Source organism: Leptonychotes weddellii, chromosome 4, assembly GCF_054177405.1.
Source record: "Leptonychotes weddellii isolate Sample4059 chromosome 4, ASM5417740v2, whole genome shotgun sequence".
NCBI lineage: Eukaryota > Metazoa > Chordata > Mammalia > Carnivora > Phocidae > Leptonychotes > Leptonychotes weddellii.
This window is the reverse complement of record NC_138372.1, coordinates 20,005,122-20,013,380: the sequence shown is the minus strand read 5'-3', so window position 1 is coordinate 20,013,380 and position 8,259 is coordinate 20,005,122. Positions and strand designations below refer to the sequence as shown.

General features: G+C 42.9%; 1 non-coding gene across 1 annotated transcript; it reads right to left on the bottom strand.

The window, feature by feature from the left end:
* Positions 1 to 5,336: 5,336 nt before the first annotated feature.
* LOC115943129 (U11 spliceosomal RNA) lies at positions 5,337 to 5,470 on the bottom strand. The gene has a single exon (XR_004077738.2). It is a non-coding gene; the product is annotated as a U11 spliceosomal RNA (small nuclear RNA).
* Positions 5,471 to 8,259: the final 2,789 nt, after the last annotated feature.

The window sequence follows — 8,259 nt, the reverse complement described above, 5'->3', positions numbered from 1 at the left end:
GGAAAGTAACAGGATGTTAAACCAAACTAGTTAGGCGCCACGGAAGGGTCTTTAATCCGGGGGGACAGGGGGGGGGGCGCGGAGTGTCATAATCAGCTGACAGAAACTCAGCATGCAGGAAATCCACTAAGGTCAAGTTTCTACATTATTATTCCATAAACTGATTACAGATTCTCAGGCTCCTAGCTGGGTATACTCTCCTTCCAGCTCTTGAATTTTTTTTAACACCCTTTTTCAAGTATAATTTACATACCACAAGACTCATCCATTTTAAATGTACAATTCAAATGATTTCTAGTAAATTTATAGAGGTGAACACCTCTGACCATAATGTAGTTTAGGACATTTCCTTTTACCCCCAGAAAATCCCTCATGCCCATTAGTAGTCAATCCCTGCTCCCACCCCACAGACAGCTACTAATCTGCTTTCTGTCTCTCTATATTTGCCTTTTCTGGACATTTTGTATAAAAGGAATCATATAATATGTGGTTTTCTGGGACTGGCTACTTTGTGGTCTGATTTTGTCGTCAGTTATATTCCAGTGACTGTGTGTCTCCATTATTTCTCTAACCTTTTCATGTGCTCTGTACTTTCATAGGAAATAGGAAAACATGGGGGCGTCAGGCTGGCTCAGTCAGAAGAGTGTAGGACTCTTGATCTCGGGGTTATGAGTTCGAGCCCCGTGATGGGTATAGAGATTACTTAAATAAATAAAACATAAAAAAGAAAAAGGAAATAGGGAAATTTGGGTAAACAAAAGGAGAAAAAAAAAAGCTTCACTTTCCCAATAAATCTTTCCTAACAGATTCTGCTATAGTTGACATTCTCCTGGACCATTCTGTGCAAAGCATCTGATTCCTGTCAGAAGACCTGAACTCAAAAAAAAAAAAAGAAAGAAGGAAGACCTGAGCTCACCTCTTGCCTCTGCTACTTTCTAGCTATGTGATCTGGGCCTCTTGGAGTTTCTGTTTTCTAATGTGTAAAATGAGCAAAATAATACTACCTACCTCACTGGTTTATGTTATGAGGAACAGGAGCTAATGCATACGAAGTCCTTAATATAGGGCCCGGCACTTGATAAGTGCTCCATAGAGGTGAACCATTATCATAAATGTTCTTACGCAACATTTTTTTTAAAGATTTTATTTTTGGGGCGCCTGGGTGGCTCAGTCGGTTAAGCGACTGCCTTCGGCTCAGGTCATGATCCTGGAGTCCCGGGATCGAGTCCCGCATCGGGCTCCCTGCTCGGCGGGGAACCTGCTTCTCCCTCTGACCCTCCCCCCTCTCATGAGCTCTCTCTCTCTCTCATTCTGTCTCAAATAAATAAAAATAAAATCTTTAAAAAAAAATGATTTTATTTTTGTTTATTTGAGAGAGAGAGAGCCCGAGCACGAACAGGGGGAAGGGCAGAGGGAGAAGGAGAAACAGACACCCCACTGAGCAGGGAGCTCAATGCAGGGCTTGATCCCAGGACCCTAAGATCATGATCTGAGCGGAAGGCAGACACTTAATGGACTGAGCTACCCAGGCATCCCGCAACATTTTATTTTTATTTATTTATTATTATTATTTTTTAAAGATTTTATTTATTCATTTGAGACACAGAGATACAGAGAGAGAGAGAGAGCATGAGCAGGGGGAGAGGCAGAGGGAGAGGGAGAAACAGGCCTCCCGCTGAGCCAGAAGCCCGATGTGAGGCTTGATCCCAGGACCCTGGGATCATGACCTGAGCTGAAGGCAGACGCTTAACCATCTGAGCCACCCAGGCGCTCTATTATTATTATTATTTTTAATTAAGCTCTGTGCCCAACGTGGGGTTTGAACTCACGGCCCCGAGATGAAGGGACATAGGCTCTACCGACTAAGCCAGCCAGGTGCCCTTCTGTGCAACATTGTAATGAGTACATGGTATTCCATTTGCGGCTATCCCTTAGTTGGTTTGACTACTGTTCTTGAACATGTAGGCCAAGGGCCAGTTAACTACAGCTCCCCAGCTGTTGCCTGGGAGTCTAAGAATGGTTTTCACATTTTTAAATGGCTGGCAGGATTAAAAAAAAATAATAATCAAAATAATACTATTTCATGACATGTGAAAGTTATATGAAATTCAAATTTCAGTGTCTATAAGTAAAACTTTATTGGAACACTGCTACACTCTCTTGTTTATATATTGTCTGTTACTGCTTTGCAACAGCAGACTTGAGTGGTTAGCAGAGACTGTATGACCACAAAAACCTAAAATACGCACCATCTGGCCTCTTTACAGAAAAAGTTGGCTGAGACATGGTGTAGGTAACTCTTCATTTCTTATGCTTTATAAAAAATACTGCAAGGGGGGCACCTGGGTGGCTCAGTCAGTTGGGCGTCTGCCTTCGGCTCAGGTCATGATCCCAGGGTCCTGGGATCGAGCCCCGCATCGGGCTCCCTGCTGAGCAGGGAGCCTGCTTCTCCCTCTCCCTCTGCCTGCTGCTCTGCCTACTTGTGCTCTCTCTGTCAAATAAATAAATAAAATCTTTAAAAAAAAAAAAAATACTGCAAGGAACTTCCATAGGCCCGTGAGACCAGGCCTCAGTGGTCTCTTCAGGCTTTCCTGTGTGCTGCCACCTGGCTGGTTTCCTTCTGGCCATTCTGGTCTTTCAGCTGTGGGATTGCAGCCCATTGACTCCACCCTCAAGGCTTTGCCTCTACTTAACAGCCCTTCCTCCTACGACTTTGGTGGTCTTGTATTTCTTCTTCAGGTTTCAGCTTCAAAGTCTTTGCTTTAGGAAAACTTTCCAGATCTCCCCCTCCCAGCCAAATTCAGCATAGTACTCAGTTTGCTATTCTCTCCCCTCACTAAGCCTTGTGAAGTCAGGCACTGGGTTTTCACTACTACACTTGACCCTTGAACAATGCAGAGGTTAGAGGTGCCAACCCTCACCCTCCCCCCCGCCACACACACACTCCCCCTGCTGTAAAAAATACCATTATAGGGGCGCCTGGGTGGCTCAGTTGGCTGAGCATCAGACACTTGATTTCGGCTTAGGTCATGGTCTTGGGGTTGTGGGATAGAGCCCCACTTCAAGCCCCAGTCGGGCTCCAGGCTCAGCGCAGTCTGCTTATCCCTCTCCCTCCCCCTCTGCCCCTCATCCTGCTCTCGCTCACATCCACTCCCTCTCTCTCTCTAAAATAAATAAGTCTCAGGCGCCTGGGTGGCTCCGTTGGTTAAGCATCTGACTTCAGCTCAGGTCATGATCCCAGGGTCCCAGGATGGAGCCCTGTGACCGGCTCCCTGCTCAGCAAGGAGTTTGCTTCTGCTTTTTCCTCTCCCTCTGCTCCTCCCCTCATTCGTGCTCTCCATCTCTCTCAAATAAATAAAATCTTTAAAAAATAAAGATTTAAATAAATAAGTCTTAAAAAAATCCAAGTTTAACTCCCCATTGAGTATAGCTTTTGACTCCCCCAAAGCTATCTTCTGTTGACTAGAAGCCTGATAACATAAATAGTTGATTAACACATGTTTTTTGTATTATGTGTATTATATACATTATATATATAATATGTATATAAAATATACATATTATATACTTTCTTATAATAATGAGTTAAACTAGAAAAAAGAGGGTGCCTGGGTGGCTCAGTCGTTAAGCGTCTGCCTTTGGCTCAGGTCATGATCCCAGGGTCCTGGGATTGAGCCCCACGTCCGGCTCCCTGCTCAGTGGGAAGGCTGCTTCTCCCTCTTCCGCTCCCCCTGCTTGTGTTCCCTCTCACGCTGTGTCTCTCTGTCAAACAAATAAATAAAATATTTTTAAAAATAAAAATAAACTAGAAAAAAGAAAATGGTATTAAGAAAATCATCAGGGAGGGGTGCCTGGCTGGCTCAGTTAGTGGAGCATGCAACTCTTGATCTTGGGTCATAAGTTCAAGACCCACCTTGGGCATAGAGCTTACTTGAAAAAAAAAAATCATAAGGAAGAGAAAATACATTTCCAGTACCATGAGTGGACCTGTGCAGTTCAAACCCATGTTGTTCAAGGGTCAACTGATTATTGGAGCACTAGTATACATCTGTTGTTAGAATGAATGAACCCTTTGCTAAATCTCTCTCTCTCTCTTTTTTTTTAAGTTCTTATTTATTTTTTTCAATAATCTCTATTCCCAAGGTGGGGCTCCAACTCACCACCGGGAGATCTAGACCAGAGTCACATGCTCTTCTGACTGAGCCAGCCAGGAGCCCCTAAATCTCCTCTTAAACATAATTTTACATGAGGATACATTCTTGGGAGATGAATTTTTTGAAGGTTTTAGATTCTTATGTCTGTGCTGAATGGTTATCCAGAAAGGTTGCTGGTATCCATCACTAAGAAAGTGCTAAACTGGTATTTAAAACTATTGCTTCTGTTTTTAAAGGACAAAGGCTATAGAAAGAACATTAACACAGCTTTAGAAAAGGATATATAGGGCGCCTGGGTGGCTCAGATGGTTGAGCGACTGCCTTCAGTTCAGGTCATGATCTCTCCAGGTCCTGGCTGGGATCAAGCCCCACGTGGTACTCCCTGCTCAGTAGGGAGTCTGCTTCTCCTTCTCTCCTCACTCGTGCTCTCTCTCTCAAATGAATAGTCTTTTTTTTTTTTTTTTAAGATTTTATTTATTTGACAGAGAGATACAGCGAGAGAGGGAACACAAGCAGGGGGAGTGGGAGAGGGAGAAGCAGGCTTCCCGCCGAGCAGGGAGCCTGACGTGGGGCTCGATCCCAGGACCCTGGGATCATGACCTGAGCCGAAGGCAGACGCTTAACGACTGAGCCACCCAGGCGCCCCTCAAATGAATAAAGTCTTAAGAAAAAAAAAAGAAAGGGATATATACGCCTGGTTAAAGGGGAAGAATTTTTACAAGATCAAAGTTATGCATGGTGATTCAATCACCCCTGCAAGAGGACACCTACGAGGAATCCCGATATTCCCACTGGGGGCATAACTCAGAGTGCGCTTGTATAAACATAACTTACTTTCCTTAAACCTGTGAAATGGAAAAATAGCTTCTTTTTCTATGTCAGCAATCAACTGGCTCGGTTGTGAAAAACCAGTTTGTACCCACCACTCTTTAGGGTTCTTTTGTCGCGTTTCTTATAAATAGTTGACTTATCTTACCTAGCCATTTCATTGTCAAGATCTCTTAAGTAAAATAACTCACACTCAGTTTATTAATGAGACATCTAACCGCTTAACTAAACTTCATCCACACTCGGTACACCTAATAATTAAACCCCAAACATCGCCTACCCATCACAGAAGAAAAACTCATGAACCTACAAAAACGAAAAAAAAAGAAAAACACCTCTTTTATTACTAAAAACAAGGGCGCCGGGACCAACGATCACCAGCTGCCCAAGTACCAAAAAATTATGCTTCCGAAATCTCTTGATGTCGATTCCGCACGAAGAGCAATGGAGCTGCCCTACGTGTGCCACTCACGACAGAAGCCCTTTTTGCTTTTCTAGAAACGAAAACAGGGAGGCAGTGCTGGCGAATCCCTCTTTCGGTAAAGGTGAAAACAAAGTGGAAGCAATTTCTTATCCTTACTCCTCAAGTTGAAGGGGGAACTTCAAGACATGCTGAGCCGTAGAGCAATATTCACAAGAAGACTTTGTCTTTCGATTTTTATATAGAAGTAAGGGCAAGGACGTACATTGATATGCAAATATGCGCGGTGCTTGCTGGGAAGGGGCCGGCGGGCGCTGAGGGAGTGGCAAGGAAGAGCGGTTGTAGGAGCGAGCTGGGAAGCTGTCGCCGGCTGCAGTTGGCGTCGGGTCGCACCTTTTGTACGTTACGCGGGATACCCGCTTCTCGGCGGCTGTGGGTACCTATCTGGGGAAGACACGAATCCCACCCTATTAAAATGGAAAATGCACAAACTTGTACCACCCGTGGCCATCCAACCTGAAGCGGCCCCACCGTGGGAAAACTGGAGGCACAGGGAGAGAAGGACTGGGACCAACCTAATCTTCTGCTAATGATTAGTAGAACGTAGTGTGTTCATAAAGTGGAATGAATGCTATCTACTGTGCTGCCAAGGAGTGAATTAAACACCAAAAAGCACTGAGTGATAAGAGTTGCCGAATAAGGTACAGCAGGATGACCATTAACGTGAGGGGAAAGAAGCAATACTAAATTTGGATTGGTTAAAGTAGATCTTTATCAATAGATATAAAAAAAATTGAGTGAAGGTGTTGAATAGGGTACCACATATCGTTAATGTAATAAAGAACATACACGTGTGCACATAAAACCCAGTGCTATATATTTTCTAATGCCACATACTTTATTAACTTTTTAAAAAAAGATTTGCAAAAACACAGATCACTGATTACCTCTGGGAAGGAGGGAAGGATGGGGACCATGACACACAAGAAATCAGACTTACCTTTAATATTGTAATTATTTTAAAAAGCATAATGAGCTATTTCATTATTGTGTAATTTCATTACTTGCATAATTGAAAATATTTTTTAACTTGTCCTTGCTTTCTATTTTTTCTCTATTTCATTATATTTTTTTAAGATTTTAAGTAATCGCTGCACCTAATGTGCAGCTGGAACTCACAACCCCAAGATCAAAAGTCACATGTTCTGACTAAGCCAATCAGGCTCCCCCCATATTTCATTTTTTAAAGTCAGGTTTGTTGATATATAATTTACATATAGTAAGTTCACCTTTTTTACCATATGGTTTAACAAACTCATATAGACATGTATCTGCTACCACAATCAATCAAATATCACACATTTATATCACCCCCAAAAGTTCCTTGGTCTCCTTTTCTAGTCAACCCTTACCCCTAGTCCCAATCCTGGTAATCAGTGTTCTTCTCTGGCCCTGTAGTTTTTGCCTTTTCCAGAATGGCATAAAAATGGAATCACTCACATATACTTCATTTTTAATATAAAAACATGTGCTAATTGTAAAAAAATTGAAACAGTACAGAAACGTGAGAATGTTTTCCCCAAACTACTATTAACAGTTTAGTGTTTCTCTTGCCAAACTGTTTTCTATGTACATATACATAGATTTTTTTTTAAACGAAAAATATAGACTCAGGCATTTCACTTTCCTTGATGTATTTTAATAATACATAGAGGTACCTGACCTCTACAAAGGAGAAGCTGCAGAAGGGAGTTACATAAACAGCTCTTATACTATAATAGGATGCAGACTTGTAGTATAAACCGGTGGAAAGCCTAGATGTGGGTTCTGTCAGTTGTTTGTTGGGGGCTCTTCCTATAATCAATCCACCAGTCATCTCTTCAAAACAAATCGTTATTTCACTCCTCTATTCAACACTCCAATGCCTTCCCATTGCACAATAAATAAACCCCATGTCCTAGCCATAGCCTACAAGGTCCAGCCTGAGCTGAACCCTGCCTACCTCTCCAAACTCTTTACCCACCACTGTATCACCTATTAAGCTCCAGCCACCTTGGCCATCTTGGCCATCTTGATCCTTGAATAAGCTTTCCTAGCTCAGGGCCCTCCATCACCCAGCTAGACAAATCTGGTATTTATGTATTTATTTTATTCTGGCATTCTCTCTTCTTACACTTTTGTGTACTTTCTTTTTTTTTTTTTAAGATTTTATTTATTTATTTGAGAGAGAGAGGATGAGAGACAGAGAGCACAAGAGGGAGGAGGGTCAGAGGGAGAAGCAGACTCCCTGCCGAGCAGGGAGCCTGATGCGGGACTCGATCCAGGGACTCCAGGATCACGACCTGAGCCGAAGGCAGTTGCTTAACCAACTGAGCCACCCAGGCGCCCCTTGTGTACTTTCTGATGGCCTGTTTTTCCACTCCAGATTGTAAAGTAAGTTCAAGGATATTTATTGTCTGTGGTTATCTACTGGAACATACCCAAGCACCTAGCAAAAGGCTTGGCACACAACCAGCACTCTATTTGTTGAATGAAGAATGTATATTTAAACTGGTCTTTAAAAAGATGGGGAGGGGGGGAGGTGTTCCAGATCCTTAGGAGAATGAAGAGAGCAGTATCAGGGAAATTAGGCTAAGGAAGACTGCTTGAAGCCTAATGGTGGAAGGGGCCTTGAATCTAAGAATTCAGATATGGTGGCAGTGTAGATGGTGATTGGGAGTTTGGTAGGATGAGGATTGTAAGATATAAAGACAAGGAGGGCACTGGGGGACCTGCTGGCTCAGTCAAAGAGCATGCAACTCTTGATCTCAGGGTTGGGTTTGAGCCCCATGTTGAATGTAGAGATTACTAAGAAAA